We start from the raw sequence: 16,171 nt of genomic DNA on the forward strand, positions 1-16,171 counted from the left end.
GGCGTTCTCGGGTTAAAGGAGCACCAAGGGTTGCATCCCCAGACAGAGAGGATGCTAGTGACATGAGTAAGCGGTTAGCACACCACCGATGCCCTTTTATCCCTCGCCACAGCTGGGTTTGGTATTGGAAGTGATTTGGAATACAATGTTTATGGAAAAAAACATGAATTTCAAAGTTACCACAATAAGTGGTCTGCTGTGTGATAGAAGGTGGAGTCTGTCTGGACTTTCTGCCTCCTGGTCTGTCTTCAGTGGCTCCTAGAATCCCTGCGTTTGGGTCCCTGCATGTTTTTTTTAAAAGTCCTGCACTCGTGTCTATTCTCCTGCATGCTTGTCAATACCCATAAGGGCAAAACTTCCATCTGAACCATTACAGACAGACAGACGGACACATGCATGCACAAACACATATACATATAGACAGAGGGGCTAGAAAAAATTCTGAGTCATGCTGCACATGCTTTTCCCACTTTTGCTTTTTATGTTTTTTTTAAGGTCCTGCACTTCTGTCTCCTTCCAGGTTCTCCTGTATAAGAACATAAAAGAGCCTTACTGGGTCAGACCAATGATCCATCAAGCCCAGTAGCCCGTTCTTAAGGTGGCCAATCCAAGTCCCTAGTACCTGGCCAAAACCTAAGGGGTAGCAACATTCCATACAGAATCTCAAAGAATAGCAACATTGCATGCTATCGATCCAGGGCAAGCAAAAGCTTTCCCCATGTCTTAATAACAAACTATGGACTTTTCCTCCAGGAATTTGTCCAAACCTTTCTTAACACCAGCTACGCTATCGTTTTTTACCACAACCTCTGGCAACGCATTCCAGAGCTTAACTATTCTCTGAGTTAAAAAATGTTTCCTCCTATTGGTTTTAAAAATATTTTCCTGCAGTTTAATCGAGTGTCCCCTGTTCTTTGTAATTTTTGATTGAGTAAAAAAATCGATCCAATTGTACCCGTTCTACTCCACTCAGGATTTTGTAGACTTCAATCATATCTCTCCTCAGCTGCCTCTTTTCCAAGCTGAAGAGCCCTAACCTTTTAATTATTTATTTTTTATTTTGGTATTTAGATACCACTTATAATCTAAGTGGTTTACATTCAGGTTCTCAAGCATCTGTCCCTATCTGTCCTGGTAGGCTTACACTCTCTCTAATGTACCTGGGGCAGTGGGGGATTAAGTGACTTGCCCAGGGTTCCTCATATATTTGTGTTTATCTAGGAGGGAAGCACTGCCATCGGTATCATCACATACAGACATACAAGCTCAGGGAGCGGGGCTGGAAGGAATTCTAGGAATCATTTTGCACATACTTTCCCACTTGATTTTTTTATTTTTTTTTTAAAGGTTGTCCACTCCTCTCTCCTCCTAGTTTCTTACATTGCCCAGGAGGGCAAAACTGCTGTTGGTATACACTTCTCCCTCCATATCCACGGGAGTTAGGAGCAGAGCCGGCCCGCAAATATTAAAAAATCGCAAATAATATTTGGGCCGGATCTGACCCACCCCCCGCTTCCCCCCGGCATCCCTTAAGCCTTACCTGGTGGTCTAGCGGGTTTTCGGGGCAGGAGCGACCTCGAGAGACTACGGGAGCTCACGGCAGCCATTTCCTATGAGTGATCTGCACGGGGCAGGAGCGTAGGAAGATCGCTCCTGCCTCGAAAACCCACTAGATCACCAGGTAAGGCTTAAGAGGGGTCTAAGAGGGCTTAAAAATAGACCGAAAAAATGAAAATGGATCTAAAAAAAAAAATCATGAATAAGCAAATCTGCGGATGCTGAAACCGCGGATTTGGAGGGAGAAGTGTATATCTTTTCATGAATGACCTCACGATCCACGTGATCTGGTCTAGGATGAGGACTGGATTTTAGAAAACAGATAAAAACTCAATTATTTAATAGGCTAGGGTCTTAATACTTTTAAAATATTTTTTCTTGCTATGTAAAATTCTCCGCATTCTTTTTATACTGCATGCATTTTATAATTTATGTATTTCTTCTACTAGCTGCCTTCAATTGCTGTCTTTTTAAATAACTTGTACTGTTTGTATCTTATCCAATTGTTGTGAACCGCCTAGAACTCTTGGGTATGGCGGTATATAAAAATAAATATATTATTATTAAATTACTATATGCACCCTGTTAGTTCATAGCAGATGGCAATAATATTTTTATTTCACCATGTACCATATTGGGGGGGATTCTCATCAGAAAACAGATGCAGTGTGGGAAGGGGAAAGGTGGTGAGACTTGAGTGGGAGGAATTGGCCCAGGCAGTTGTGAACGACCGTCTCTGGCGTCTGTGTTTCCGAGCAAGCCCCTCCCCCACCCATTCTGTAATATCGGTGAACGAGGATGGGGAGGTTGCCACTGGGTTGGAAGGTCAGATGTGGATGAAAGCAATCGGGGGATCATCAAAGTGAACTCCTGCATTTATTCAAGTCTAGCTTTTTTTTTTTCAAAGGCAAAGAATTATGATATTTGCCATATGTGTGTGTACGCTCTAGTACTTTTTTGTTGTCTAACTTGTTGACACCGAGCTAAGAAGATTGAGCGGAGTTCCTTTTTTTTTTCATATCTAGACGTGTGTGTGAACCATGGACCTGCATATGCACATGCATGTCCTGGAAAGTAGGTTAACATATTATAATTAGATGATGGCCCCCAAAAGAAGCTCTGGGAGAAGGGATTCCAGCTAGCAAGCCTGCAAGAGATACAGCGATCCCTTTCTGTAGTGCTACTGGAGCAAACCTGCGGTGACTGCCATAGGGGAAAGGGAATGTGGGACTTGTATACCACCTTTTTGGGGCGTGGCCAGGGTCACAAGTTGCAGCACTGGGATTTGATCTCGCAACCTCTGGGTCCTAGGGTGGCAATTCTTATGTGAGCTAAGCATAGGATAATTAAGCCATTGCGACATCACTGCTGAGGCTGGCTTTTAGGCATTGGTGGAATGAGGCATTATGACATCACAATCTCAGCGCTAGAATGTTGCTACTCTTTGGGTTTCTGCCAGGTACTTGGGACCTGGGTTGGCCACTTTTGGAAACAGGATACTGGGCTTGATGAAAGGGAAAAGGGGCTTGTATACCACCTTTTTTGTGGCTTTGGCATTTCAAAGCAGTGGGCACTGGAGGATTAAGCAACTTGCCCAGGGTCACAAGGAGCAGCACTGGGATTTGATTTGATCTCACAACCTCTGGGTGCAGAGTAGAGAATGACACGGTGACAGAATTCATCACCGTTCCTGTCCCCGCGGATAACCGTGGGAAATAATCCCATGTCATTTTGTAGTGTCTATTTCAACCTCAGTCCTTCTACACCAGCATTCTTCAAAGCAAAGCTTGCGGTCAGTGGTTGTGGCCATTCATACTGTGATTCTTATGGGAGCCAAGGATAATGAAGCCATTGTGACATCACTGATGTGATTGGCTCTTAGGCACTGGTGGAATGAGGCATTATGACATCACAATCTCATCTCTGGAATGTTGCTGCTCAATCTCAGCATTCTTCAAAGCAAAGCTTGCGGGTCAGTGGTTGGGTCAATACTCTGATTCTTCCCTTTCTCCTTAAAGAATGACATGAAGATGGTTTCCCGCGGTTATCCGCGGGGACGGGAACGGTGATGAATTTTGTCACCGTGTCATTCTCTAGTGCAGAGGCAGCAGCTCTGCCAATGAGCCACACCTTCCAACCTACCATGCTCAGTCTCTTTATTAAATAGGGGGGGGGAAGGGGGGAGGAATGTGGATTAAGTTTCTTTAGTCTTAATGAATGATTTGCTGGCAGGCTGGGTATGGCTCTATAGCTGATATGCCCATGGTTTCTATTAGTCCTGATTTTTTTTTTTTTTTCCCCCTAAATTTTAATTAGGTGGAAACTGAGCTGAAAGCCTGGAGATTGACGAGAACAATGACTGGTTTAGCAAACCCTATGTAAACGCAGAGTTGAGGTTATTACATTCATGAGGCCATGTGGGTTTTAAGTTCAAATGCTTGTGATGATTTGGAGAAATGGAAAGCAGAAAGCCCGGGCCGCTGCCAGACCGCAGGCTCCTTCCAGCCAGACGGCAAGATGCAGTCTCACAAGCTGCAGAGAATGTTGAAAGTGCAGCACATGGGTTTACTTTAGATTTTCCAGCCCCCCAGCCACTTAAACCCCTCCCCAGACAATCAACCAGATTAGCTTTAATGGAATAAACTCTTTTATTCCACTCCTGTGATATAGCAGGATATAGCATAAATTACAATATTCCGTACCTGTCGCCAAACCTTAAGCTATTTACTTAGGGTAATTTAAAAAATAAAAAACAAAAACCAAACAAAAAAAAAGTTGCCAGAGGTTTTGGAGTAGACTAATAAGATGCATCTTCTGTTTTAAATTAAAACCACTTGTTTTGGGGAGCAATTTTTAGATTTTAGTCAAATGTGGTACATTTGGGAGTTTGCTAACCCTGTTCTGTAACTGATGGTGCTGTTGGTTGCAAATATTTTTCCACCTCTAATCAAAGTGTATGTTGTAATCTAATCTGGGGATTTATATCCCGCTTAACTATAAGGCTCCTGGTAGATTATAAGTAGCAAGAATTATAGAGCTCAATTTGCTTCCAAAGATTCTTTCAGTCATCAGTCTAAGTCTTCCCTCTGGCCAATTTCCAACCCAATGGAAATGTCCAACACTAAAGAACACAAACAAACCTAAATATGTCAAAATAACAATAAATACTACAAAACAAGAATTTTGGCAGAAAAACTTCAAATCCCCTTTCAAGACCGACACATCTGCGCATACTCGAGGTCCTCCAGATGCGGTCCGGAGGTCAGGGAAGAAGAGAGGAGGCTGTGTGAGGGGGTGGGGCTGGTGGCGGGATTGGCCAGAGCTGGAGGCAGAACGAGGAGAGGGGGGGGTTGGCGGCGTAACAAGGCGGGGCCATTCCGGGTTTTTGCATCTCAAAATATGGTAGTCCTACACAAACATGAATGGGATATCACACTTGTGTAGCAAATCCTATTGTAATGGCCTGACTCAACCATCTAAACTCGGTAAACACTGGTCATGTGAAAGATGGGTATCAGTTTCAATGTGGTCTAGAAAAAAATTTCCAAAACACTTCCTTCGATTGGTCCAATTATAACTTTTAAGAGATATCTTGCTGAGGTATTAAAAATACCAGAGCAGTCTTATTTTCCATTCCATTTTCTTCAGAAGGAATCAGACCAACCTGTTGCTCCAAGAGCAGATGTTTCTTTGACAAACCTTACAGAGACTATCGAAGATGAAACGTTGCGATTTAAACCAGATTGTACAACCCAGATCGAGATCGGATTTTGAAACAGTTTTCTCGATGTAGAGAGGAGCTATGTTTTGAAGTGCAGTCTTTCCTGAGAGCTACCCAGAAGCGACATCAGTCCGTCTTGAAACTTTGACCATTAGTGTTGCAACTAGGTAGACTTTTGAATTTTCCCTGCAAGTGTGTAGTGAAATTGAATTCAGTAAAATATGTTTTCTTTGATCCAGTACATTTACACGCATTTGCAGAATCTTAAGACATAGCTGGTTTTAAGAAAGGTTTGAGCAATTTCCTGGAGGAAAAGTCCATAGTCTGTTATTGAGAAAGACATGGGGGAAGCCACTGCTTGCCCTGGATCAGTAGATGGAATGTTGCTACAATTTGGGGGTTCCGGAATCATTTGTTACTCTCTGGGATTCCAGAATCTTGCTATTCTTTGAGATTCTGAATAGAATGTTGCTACTCTTTGGGTTTTGGCCACCGTGAGAATGGGCTACTGGGCCTGATGGACTATTGGTCTAACCCAGTAAGGCTATTCTTATGTTCTCCTTTGCTGGCACCACTCTGAGATTTATGATAAATTCTGTGACTGACTCCTTTTCTTTTCTTATTTTGCAGACTGTCTGAATTGTCTTTAGAGTAGTGCCTTGTTTTCTTATTAAATTTTCTTTATATTATTCTGCATTTTGCATTCAGATTTTCTGGGTATTTTGCTTTCCGTGTTGCTACCATCGTTTCTGTAGCAAGATTTATTCTTGGAACCATGATTGCAAATTGCTTAAAAAGTAAATTTTAGTCTAGAGCAGAGTTACGACTGATTTGAATATAAATAAAAAATGTGTTAGCTTGCAGTGGGTGTCAGGTCAAAAGCGCGCCGGGACAAAGGCGCGCGCAGACAATTGAGCGCAGCGTGGAGGTGCGCGCCACAGAAAATTCCTGTTTTTACTGCTCCGACGGGGGTGTGTGTGTGGGGGAAACCCCCCACTTTACTTAATAGAGGTCACGCCGCGTTGTGGGGCATTGTGGGGGGTGTGGGGGGTTGTAAACCCCCCACATTTTACTGAAAACTTCGCTTTTTCCCTGTTTTTAGGGAAAAAGTTAAGTTTACAGTAAAATGTGGAGGGTTACAACCTCCCAAACCCCCCACAACGTCGGCGCGATCTCTATTAAGTAAACTGGGGGGGCTCCCCAACAAACCCTCCGTCGGAGCCCCTAAAAACTGTAATTTTCTTCGGCGCGCACCTCCGTCTTGCGCTCAGTTGTCGGCGCGCGCCTTTGTCTTTCGCCGAGTTGTCTATGAACCCTTGCAGTGTGCACCTAGCAAACTCTTTCCCCCCCCCTTTTTATAAAACTGCGGAAGCGGTTTTTAGCGATGGCTGGCACGCTGAATGCTTTGCGCTGCTCCCGAACCTCATAGAGTTCCAATGTGCATCAGGAGCAGGGCAGAGCATTCAGCGTGTGGGGATTTCACATCTTACAAACCCCCACGACCCTCAATTTTATAATTTTTCAGGCAACTAATATCTTCTTAGGTAAAGGAAAATTCAAGTTTCAAGTTTATTTTAAAATTTCTTATAACACTTATTCAGCCTTCTAGGTGGTGTACAAATTTGTAAAAACAGAGAACAAACTTTAATTAAAATACAAGTTTGAGGTGACAATATGTCACCAAACTATAACTATAAAAACTATTAAAAACAAAAGGTAAAAGGCAAGAACTACGGTGACAGGTCAAAAGCGCGCCAGGACAAAGGTGCGCGCAGACAACTGAGCGCAACGTGGAGGTGCGCGCCAAAGAAAATGACTGTTTTAAAGGGCTCCGACGGGGGTGGGTGGGGGGGAACCCCCCACTTTACTTTATACAGATTGCACCGCGTTGTGGGGGGCATTGTGGGGAGTTTGGGGGGTTGTAACCCCCCGCATTTTACTAAAAACTTCACTTTTTCCCTAAAAACCAGGGAAACAGTTAAGTTTCCAGTATAATGAGGGCGGTTATAACCCCCCAAACCCCCCACAATGCCGCCGCGATCTGTATTAAGTAAAGTGGGGGGGTTCCCCAACAAAACCCCCGTCGGAGCCCCTAAAAACACTCTTTTTTTTCGGCACGCGCTTCCATCTTGCGCTCAGTTGTCGGCGTGCGCCTTTGTCTTCGGCGGTTTTATCTATGAACCAAGAACTACATTAGGCAAAGTAAAAGAGAACAATTAAGGAAAAAAACCAAGAGGGAGGTTGCTGTTAAACTCAATAGTATTTTTGCTCAAATTGCCCTTAAAAGGACAGTTAGGCCTCAAAGGCATCAAGGAAGAGAAAAGTTGAGAGCCTCAAGCTGACAAACTTCTTGTCCTGGTGCTTGCGCTGAACTGAAGGGTTAGTTCTGAAATTAAGGGTTTCTTTTACAAAGGTGCGGTAGCGTTTTTAACGCGTGTCCCGGATTAGCGCACGCTAGCCGAAAATCTACCGCCTGCTCAAAAGGAGGCGGTAGCGGCTAGCGCACGCGGCAATTTAGCGCACGCTATTCCGCGCGTTAAGGCCCTTGCGCGCCTTTGTAGAAGGCGCCCTAAGAAAGGCGACAAATCTAAGACAGGACAAGTCTGAGCTGAAGCCAGCAAAAGGGGAGTTCAGCAGGCTGGATATTGCGAGGTGGTCTATGCTTACATAGTAACATAGTAGATGACGGCAGATAAAGACCCGAATGGTCCATCCAGTCTGCCCAACCTGATTCAATTTAAATTTTTTTTTTTTTTTTTTTCTTCTTAGCTATTTCTGGGCAAGAATCCAAAGCTCTACCCGGTACTATGCTTGGGTTCCAACTGCCGAAATCTCTGTTAAGACTTACTCCAGCCATTGAAGCCCTCCCCAGCCCATCCCCCACCAAACGGCCATACACAGACACAGACCGTGCAAGTCTGCCCAGTACTGGCCTAGTTCAATATTTAATATTATTTTCTGATTCTAAATCTTCTGTGTTCATCCCACGCTTCTTTGAACTCAGTCACAGTTTTACTCTCCACCACCTCTCTCGGGAACGCATTCCAGGCATCCACTACCCTCTCCGTAAAAGTAGAATTTCCTAACATTGCCCCTGAATCTACCACCCCTCAACCAAAGGTGCCTTTATTCAAGCAGAGAGGAATGAAGAGTCTGGCAAGGTCCAGAATGCACCTCTTTGTCTGATAAGCTCTTCTTACCGAACGATAGCATCTAAGCTTCTAATTGCTCTTACGGCATCTTTCGCAGCCCAGAAAGTCTAATAACTAAAGTCTTAGTGAAAAATCTGCTTATCATAATCCTCTTCCACTGGTAATGTCTCTTTTGGGGAACAGCTGCATTTTCCTGTTTTTCTGAGCATGCATGCCAGGTCTGCATGTACTTTATTCCCTTAAATATTTTGCAGGATCCATGATCTTTGGTTGCATCATCCATTCTGCTTACCAAGTGTAACAGTGAATGAATTAAGGGCTTCCTCAATTAGTTCACTTTATTTTGCCTTTTGTGTATATCAACTGGTTAAAGTATAGAAAACAGAGTAGGGTTAAATGGTCAGTTCTCTCAATGGAGGAAGGTGAATAGTGGATTGCAATCTACTGGGAGCCCTGCTTTTTATAAGTGATCTAGAAATGGGCGATTAAATTTACAGATGATATAAAATGATTCCAAAGTTGTTAAGTCGCATGCGGGCTGCGTGAAATTTCAGGAGGACCTTGGAAGGCTGGGCACACATATGGCAAATTATTATTATTATTTTTATTATTTTTTTTAGTTCAATCTTTATTAAACTTTTTAACATCTTACACAATGGTGCAGAATTACAGATAATCGGTAAGAATATGGCAACTCACAGCGCTTGCATCATGAGAAAACCCCTAACAATATACAGTATCTTAACAACCCTTCCCTCCTTTACCCAAGTCCGCCCTCCCTCCCTCTTCCCTCTCCCCTCTCCCCCCCCCATTTTGTTTGGCAGGTCAACCATATTCACGCATATTGCTTAAAAAAGCCATCTAAAGGGCCCCAAATATCTACAAAAGAAGCCATAGGGGAGTGTGTGGCGCAGTGGTTAAAGCTACAGCCTCAGCACCCTGGGGTTGTGGGTACAAACCCACGCTGCTCCTTGTGACCCTGGGCAAGTCACTTAATCCCCCCATTGCCCCAGGTACATTAGCTAGATTGTGAGCCCACCGGGACAGACAGGGAAAAATGCTTGAGTACCTGAATAAATTCATGTAAACCGTTCTGAACTCCCCTGGGAGAACGGTATAGAAAAATTGAATAAATAAAAAATAAAAAAATATTCCCAGATCTTTCTACCAAATTAGCTTCATACCTATAATAAAGACCTACTGTTTCCCACCAAAAATGAGAATTCAAGAGAGTGACACTTTTCCAATTTATAACTATCAACCGTAGTGCCACTCCAGTCAATATTAAAACCAGTTTATCTTTAACTGTTACTAGGGTTACAGAAGCATCATGTGTTCCACATATCACCGTGCTATATGAGAAAGGTATACGAACTTCCAGAATGCATTGTAGTTTACTCCAAATTTCTTGCCAAAATGTTCGAACCGGTGGGCATTAAAGCAGAAGACGATCCAGTGTACCCATATCCATCGTACAATTCCAACAAGTATTGAGCAAGGTAGCGTCCAATTTTTGTCATCTTACCGGTGTCCACAAAACTCCGTGTAGCACAAAGTGAAGGGTTTGTCGCAAAGATGCTGAGCCTGTATATCGTATCCTTCGAGACCATACTTTCTTCCAATTTTCAGATGAGACAGTACTCTAGACCAGTGGTTCCCAACCCTGTCCTGGAGGACCACCAGGCCAATCGGGTTTTCGGGATAGCCCTAATGAAAAAGCATGGAGCAGATTTGCATGCCCGTTACTTCCATTATATCCCAATCTCTCTCGTGCATATTCATTAGAGCTAGCCTGAAAACGCGATTGGCCTGGTGGTCCTCCAGGACAGGGTTGGGAACCACTGCTCTAGACCAAACAGAATGAAGGCCAGAAAGAGGCATCTTAAGTAAGTATGAACTTAAAAGCTAGAAGCTAGTATACTTCATGAGGCAAAACAGGTGATGCTTCAACAGTTTTTTTTTAAACTCGCTTACCCTTCCCTGTTGCCTAATATAAGATGGAAGCTTTTTCCACTCTTCTGGTCCTGCGCAGGAGAAAACCCCTGCTCTGACAGTCTGTAAGCTGACCTTGTTCCGTGTTGATATTGTCAAACCACACTGTCCAGAGGAACATAACTTCAGTAATGAAATATAAGGAGTTATACATTCTACCAAATAATTAGGCGCACGGCCCTGCGCACTCAAATAGATCAAGAGCAGAAACTAAACTAAACCTTAGGTTTGTATGTCGCACCCTCTCCGCAAGCGTAGAGCTCGGCACAGTTTACAGAGCTGGGATAGAAAGGAACTCCAATGAAGGGTTATAGGATAGGTGTAAAAAGGGTATAGAGGGGCTAGGGTACCGGAGAGGGGGGAAGAGTTACATTTTTGAGAAGAGCCAAGTTTTCAGATGTTTACGGAAAAGTTGGAAGGAGCTCGAATTTCGGAGCGTGGATGAAAGGTTGTTCCAGAGCTCAGTGGTTCTAAAGGGGAGGATGTCCCTAGTTTTCCTGCATGGGATATACCTTTTATAGAAGGGAAGGATAGTTTTAATTTTTGGGAGGATCTGGTGGAATTAGGATTTGAGGAATTCCAAAATAGTGGAATAACGGGAGGAAGGATGCCGTTTAGGATCTTGAAAGTTAGGCAGGCACATTTAAAGTGGACCCTGGAGATTACTGGAAGCCAGTGAAGTTTGGACAGGAGCGGGGAGACATGGTCAAATTTGCTTTTTACAAAAATAAGCTTAGCTGCGGCATTCTGAATCTGCTGAAGTCTATGGAGGCTTTTCTTAGCTAGGCTTAAGTAGATAGAGTTGCAATAATCCAATCTGGAGAGTATGGTGGATTGTACAAGGATGGCAAAGTGTTTTTGATGGAAGCAGGATCTCACTTTCCTCAGCATATGAAGGCTAAAAAAACATTTTTTTTACCAAGGAGTTGAGGTGGTCATTGAAGGATAGAGAGGAGTCTATGATGAAGCCCAGGACTTTGCTTGAAAACTTGAGCTGTAATGTGGGGCTGGAGGACAATGGGATGGAGGTGGGTAAATGGTCTGATTTTGGGCCAAGCCAAAGTAATTTTGTTTTGGACTCATTCAGTTTCATTTGTACAGTGTGGGCCCAGGATTGGAGGGTCATTATACATGAGGATATGTTCTCAGGGAGGTTAGTGAGGTTCGAGTCGGTCTTGAGGAGGATAAGGATGTCGTCGGCATAGGTGTAGAGTGTTTCTAGGGGGGATAGATGGAGGAGTTTCAGAGAGGACATATAGATGTTGAAAAGAATAGGAGAAAGGGGTGAACCTTGCGGGACTCCACATATCGGTTTCCAGAGGGAGGATGAGGTACCGTTTATGTTAACGGTGTAAGAGTGGGAACGTAAGAATTTAGAGAACCAATCTAGGACTGTGGAATTTATGCCTGTTTCGGAGAGTTAGAAAATTAGAATATCATGATGGACAACGTCAAAAGCTGCAGAGAGGTCGAATTGTAGGAGAACAGCGAACTTGTTATGAGAATGAAGTTGTTGAACCTTAGAGATTAATGAGGCCAATAGGGATTCAGTGCTGAAGTTGGGTCTAAAGCCAAGTTGGTGGGGTAGGAGAATAGAGAATCTTTCTAAATAGGATGAGAGTTGGGTGGATATGATAGATTCTAGCATCTTGGTTAGGAGAGGGATATTTGCTATTGGACGATAGTTGGATGGTGTGGAGGGGTCTAGGTCAGCCTTTTTCAGTAGTGGGGTCAGAGCAATGTGTCCCATTTCAGAAGCTTGTATCTAACCTGGAAATCAATTTTAAGCCAATAAAGCTTATAATCAAAATCAGAGACGTGGTCATATTATTTAAAAAAAAAAATCTAAATAATGTTCTGATAATAGAGTTCTGAGCCACCTGCAAAGAGTTCAGTATAGTCAAAGAAAGACTCAGCAGTACGATATTGCAATCATCCATGGTCGACAACACTATCGTTTGAAGTACATTTCTCTAGTCCATCCCGTGGTAAGTAACGATAAAGCTTATTCAGAAGGTGCAATTTAAAATACACCTTCTTGATCAGATTCAGCACATTCAAGGCACTGAAGGGAATAGACTTAGTAGATAAGGACAGGTTGTTCACTCTCTCCAAGGCAGGGAGAACGAGAGGGCATTCTCTAAAATTGAAAGGGGATAGATTCTGTACAAACGTAAGGAAGTTCATCTTCACCCAGAGAGTGGTAGAAAACTGGAACGCTCTTCCGGAGTCTGTCATAGGGGAAAACACCCTCCAGCGATTCAAGACAAAGTTAGACAAGTTTCTGTTGAACAAGAATGTACGCAGGTAGGGCTAGTCTCAGGGCACTGGTCTTTGACCAGAGGGCCGTGTGAGCGGACTGCTGGGTACGATGGACCACTGGTCTGACCCAGCAGCGGCAATTCTTTTGGTAAATCATAAAATACTGCATAGAACGCACTAATAACTATACAATTATTACATTAAACAGTCATTTACTCCTATCCTCATCTTAATTATTAATACAATAAAACATATGATGTGATTTCAATATTATAATTAAATAATTTAACTCCTCAAAGTACATTTCCCTCCCTCCACCCAGCAGCAATTCTTATGTTCTTACATGTTGTCTAAAAGACCAACTGGGAATCGAGAGTTATCCCTAAATACTGAAATTCTGATGACAACTGTTCTACAGAGTTAAGGATCTTCCCTGAAGGTAAAGGACTTGCCTGTGGTGGTCTAGCCCAGTGTTTCTCAACTTGGTTCTGGAGTAACCCCTTGCCAGTCAGGTTTTCAAGGTATCCACAATGAATAAGCATGAAAAACATTTGCATATAATGGAGGCAGTGTATGCAAATCAAGTCAATGCAAATTCAGTGTGGATATCCTGAAAACCTGACTGCAAGGGGGTACTCCAGGACCGAGTTGAGAAACACTGCTCTAGCCAAGTGCATTATTTTTGTTTGCTATACATTTAGCTTTGGAAGTGAGCCCCATATTCAGTGGCATTGAATATATATGGAAAAAGTGCTAACTACCGCTAGTTTTATGGATAACTGTGCCATTCAGCCATTTTGCTCTCCTAAACTACCCTACATAAGAATAGCCTTACTGGGTCAGCCCCATCAAGCCCAATAGCCCGTATTCACGGTGGCCAATCCAGGTCACAAGTATATAGCAAAAACCTCAATAGTAGCAACATTCCATGCTACCGATCCAGATAGGAGGGACTTACCAGCTGAGCAGAGCTCTCGGGGGGTGGGGGTGGGGGTGGGGTGTTCATATAAGTGATACTGTTGATCATCGCCTACTCCTTGATACGCTGCCCTTGTTTGGATTCCATGGTTCTGCCCTCTCCTGGTTTTCTTCCTATCTCTCCCATCGCACATTCAGTGTATGCAATCGTGGTTCCTCCTTCACAGCCTTCCCGCTTTCGATTGGATACCTCAAGGCTCTGTCCTGGGACCACTCCTTTTCTCAATCTACATTTGCTCACTTGGAGCGCTGATCTCCTCTCACAGCTTCCAATATCACCTCTATGCTGACGACTCCCAGATCTACCTCTCTGTGCCAAATATCTCTACTGAAACCCAGACCAGAGTCTCAACCTGCCTGACCGACATTGCCACCTGGATGTCTCGCCTCCATCTTAAATTGAATATGGTTAAAACAGAGTTGCTCATCTTCCCGCCTATACCCAACTCTCCGCTTCCCTCATTCTCCACCTCTATGGACAACACTCTCATCCTTCCTGTTTTGTCAGTTCGTAATCTCAGGGTCATCTTTGGTTCCTCTCTCTCTCCTTCACCACCAAGATACAAAATATCGCTAAAACTTGCTGCTTCTTCCTCTATAATATTACCAAAATCCGAACTCTTCTTCTCTGAGCACACTACCAAAACACTTATCCACGCCCTCATCACCTCTTGCTTAGACTACTGCAACTCTCAGGCCTTCCGCTTAGCCACCCTTCAATCTGTCCATAATTCAGCCGCATGACTCATATTCCTGTATGACTCATATTCCGGGAGAGCCACTTTACTTACGCTACCCCTCTCTTAAAGTCACTTCATTGGCTTCCCATTGGCTTCCTCTTACTGACTTACAAATGCACTTATCAGCTGCCGCAGGTTGGACACCCCTGATGTAAACCATTCTGAGCTCCCCTGGGAGAACAGTATAGAGAAATAAATACATAAAATAAGTAGTTACAATGTCTACAAGTCTGTCTGGATTCTGTTTTATGAACAGGGAACCTCCCGTCCAGACTGGCTGGATTTCAGAGCGGCCAACTTCTTGGTTGGGGGTTTAAATCTGCAGCTGAACATGAATGCTGTAAAATGTTCCACACAGTAACGCTGGGAAATTACTCCTGGTGGAACTCTGCACGTACGATACAGCGGTTCACATAAGTAGCCCGATCTAAGCTGGCACAGGAGGAGGAAGCGACCCGCAGTGAATTCTCTGTGTCCCGAGCGGGTGAGGAATTTTGCACTCGCAGAATTCCACCAGGTGTAGAAAATTACGAGGGTCATTTCATAAATAATGCACACTTTTTTTATTTATTTATTTACACGTTTTATTTTTTTTTTCCAAGTATTTCTTCACAATCCTTCAATATAGTCTCCCTGCTTTGCAATGACCAAGTCCCAATGTCCGGTAGGCTTCATTATTCCGTCCAAGACACCGTTTTTGTTCAGTTGCCGAACGGCATGGGTACCGGCGGAAAAAAGCTCTTCCAGAGATGCAAAATGATGTCCACGCACAAGTTGTTTCAACTTTGGTAAAAGGTCGAAGTCTGGTGGACTCATGTCTGGACTGTAGGGAGCATGAGGTAACACCTCCCAGCCATATTCGCATAGTATTTCAGTGGCGACTGGAGAGCTCCATCTTCCCCACGGCCAAAAAAATTTTGACGAGCTCAATCAAAAGTCAAACAAATTATGATTTTTTGCTTATGATCATGAAGGCATTATCATTACAGACAAAGTTCCATGTGGAAGAAGTGTCACAGCAGTGTATTATCAGGTTTTTTTCAAAAAATGCGCAGAAAAATGCACAAAACCCTACCTCAGTTGGTCTTGGCTGGGCCACTCATTCTTCACGACAGCGCTCGCCTGCACATAGGGAATGTCGTCATTGAAAAACTGCGCAAATACGGCTGGGAGGTGTTACCTCATGCTCCCTACAGTCCAGACGTAAGACCACCAGACTTTGACCTTTTTCCAAAGTTGAAACAACCCTATGCGTGGACATCCGTTTTATATCTTTGGAAGAGCTTTCTTGTGCCGTTACCCGAGCCATTCGGCAACTGAACAAAAACGGTGTCTTGGATGGAATAATGAAGCTTCCCAGACGTTGGGACTCGATTATTGCAAATCAGGGAGACTATATTGAAGGATTGTAAAGAAATACTTGAAAAAAAAAAACCAAAACATGTAAATTAAAAAAAAATAGTGTGCATTATTTATGAAATGACCCTCGTAGCTATCATTTAACACTGCTAGTTGAATATATATATAAGTTCTCTGAGTGTCACCATGGATCTTGTACTTAACAGCAAGCACTAACCAAGAATCCGTCAGGCCCAGGCCTGTAGTATTTAGAAACTGCTGTCAGCTAGGTTCAGAAGTTCACTGCTTAGATGAAAAAGGATGTCTGGGGCACAGTTAACTCCTCCTGCACTTATATCCCTCAATTTCAGCTGTGTTTCTTCAACGTTAACAAAAGACAGTTACTAAATGCAGGAAACAACCAGGCGCAA

At 43.5% G+C, this 16,171-nt stretch overlaps 1 protein-coding gene across 1 annotated transcript in view; it reads left to right on the plus strand.

The window, feature by feature from the left end:
• The window catches only part of GLI2 (GLI family zinc finger 2), a 519,949-nt gene that overhangs the window by 48,282 nt on the left and 455,496 nt on the right, over window positions 1–16,171 (plus strand). The window lies entirely within an intron of this gene.

Source organism: Geotrypetes seraphini, chromosome 5 (genome assembly GCF_902459505.1).
Source record: "Geotrypetes seraphini chromosome 5, aGeoSer1.1, whole genome shotgun sequence".
NCBI classification, from domain to species: domain Eukaryota; kingdom Metazoa; phylum Chordata; class Amphibia; order Gymnophiona; family Dermophiidae; genus Geotrypetes; species Geotrypetes seraphini.